The 2058-nt window shown below is 40.2% G+C and overlaps 1 long non-coding RNA gene across 1 annotated transcript in view; it reads right to left on the bottom strand.

Moving 5' to 3' along the window:
- Positions 1–920: 920 nt before the first annotated feature.
- Positions 921–2058, bottom strand: part of LOC104961823 (uncharacterized) — a 3726-nt gene continuing 2588 nt past the window's right edge. Inside the window, exons 2-3 of the long non-coding RNA XR_800137.1 lie at positions 1439–1552; positions 921–1000 (exon numbers count right to left, since the gene is read on the bottom strand). This is a non-coding gene — a long non-coding RNA (uncharacterized lncRNA). The remainder of the gene's footprint in view (positions 1001–1438; positions 1553–2058) is intronic.

Below are 2058 nucleotides of genomic sequence, written 5' to 3'. Positions count from 1 at the left end.
ACGGAAGTACATTCAAATGAATGAATCTTGGTGTAGGCTTACACAGGATAAACAACAGGCTCTAGGCTGAAAGTCCGGTGTTTGTTGGACCCTTCCATCCCCTCTATAGAATGGGAGGGATGAAACTATTTAATGGTCACACATGCAGAGCACACAGCACACACAGTGTATAGTAAACTACAGTATAAATGACCTAATGTACAGTATAATTGATGCTGCTGCAGTGCTGGGCTGCACTGAGGTGGAGAAGGTGTCTGCAGGTTATTATCTGAATAATCTTTCCAAATGTCCCTGAATTTAAGGTGAGTAACGGTAATTGACTAAAAGAGCTTTGAAACACAATGAAAGATGTTTGGAGTTTTATTTGAGTTATTAATTTAAACTTTTTGTCTAAGAGATGTTGATTTGAAACCGTTGTTACATACAGTTACGGCATTTCCTGTTTCTGCCGGAGAGAGGGGAGGCCGTCCCAAAGCTTGCTGCTGTATTTACTCCCTCGATCTGATAGGAGGGAGCCTCGTTGAGCTGCGAGTGTGGCTACAGACGGAGTTCACTCCGTCGAGGGAGTGGTTTGGGATTGGGCCGATATCTCCGGCGGTAGAGAAGACCCTCTCCAGTGTGGTTAATGTTTGCCGCCATTCTCCTGAACCGCTTCGCACTCACTGCGAGAAGAAGACACCGGCGTCTGTGTATCTAGAAATGCTCTACAGCGACACTAGCAGCTCGGCTGGCTGACGTAACCGCTCTTCATGCAAAGCGAACGGGGGGGAATGGGCAGCGAGCAGAGTGCCAGGCGGAACACGGGGGATTTGAATGGGAGTTAATGTATCGATACCCTCGGCTGAAATATCGATACTTTCTCGGGAAACAAAATATCGATATATATCGCAGGATCGATTAAATTGCACAGCCCTAATGTGTGTTACCTTGTTGCTGTGGTCAGCCATTGGTTGTCTGATGCTGGCCAGAATCAGCAGCTTCTTATTCTCCATTGTGGAAGCTGCAATAACACAATTAGACACAAACACAAATAATTACATAAGAATGAATAGATAAATAATAAGGGTTGTGTAGACTACGTGAGTTTGATATGATAGAAGACGACTGAATGAGTAATTTAATCATGCCAAATGAATCAGTGATGTGTGTGTAGTAACAGATAATAGGAGCTGTTGGGGATGCATGTGGGCTGTGCAGAATCTTATTTTATTCTAAACTTCTATTGAGATTTTTTTTTAATATAGCTTTGAATGTCTGTTGGCCTACCCTGAAACTAAATTCTCAATTCAAATGAGAAAAAAAATGAGTTTCCTTTTCTTAATTAAATTAACTTTCTACAACGAATATAACTCCTTGTATATGCGGCAAGAAGGAAGGCAAATCGTTTTTTGAGTGCAGCAAAATGTTGTTTATGAAAGTCTCAAGTGTGTTTTCTCACTGGTGGAGTTGATGAAGTGACGAAGGACGGCCAGGGAGCCCAGCCTGCTGCGCTCATTGCTGTTCTCCAACTTCTGAAGAACGAACATGACCAGCCGGTCTGGGAAGGAGTTTGCTGGAGAGACGAGTGGAGAGGAGTTAGAAAGAAAGAGATTCAAATGTAAAATCCCATCATTTTCTCATTCATACAAAATCAGGAACACAGGAATCCCCAGGTCTATTTGTTCTACTACTTTTTTGGGTGAACAGATTGACAATCTTTGTGTCAATGTGTAATCTGTAAATGTAAAACCCCTTACACAAATGGAAAAAAAACAAATGTGTAAAATATTTTGTCAATAAAAAAAAAATGTCCAAGTAAAAATAAGATAATCTACAGATATATTAAATAAATGACAGGTACAGTGGGGAAAAAAAGTATTTAGTCAGCCACCAATTGTGCAAGTTCTTCCACTTAAAAAGATGAGAGGCCTTTAATTTTCATCCTAGGTATACCTCAACTATGAGAGACAAAATGAGAAAAAAAAATTCCAGAAAATCACATTATTTGCATATTATGGTGGAAAATAAGTATTTGGTCAATAACAAAAGTTCATCTCAATACTTTGTTATATACCCTTT

Source organism: Notothenia coriiceps, unplaced genomic scaffold (genome assembly GCF_000735185.1).
Source record: "Notothenia coriiceps isolate Sejong01 unplaced genomic scaffold, NC01 NC01_scaffold00033834, whole genome shotgun sequence".
NCBI lineage: Eukaryota > Metazoa > Chordata > Actinopteri > Perciformes > Nototheniidae > Notothenia > Notothenia coriiceps.
Note: the sequence above shows the minus strand (reverse complement) of the source record. Positions and strands in the feature narration are given on the sequence as shown.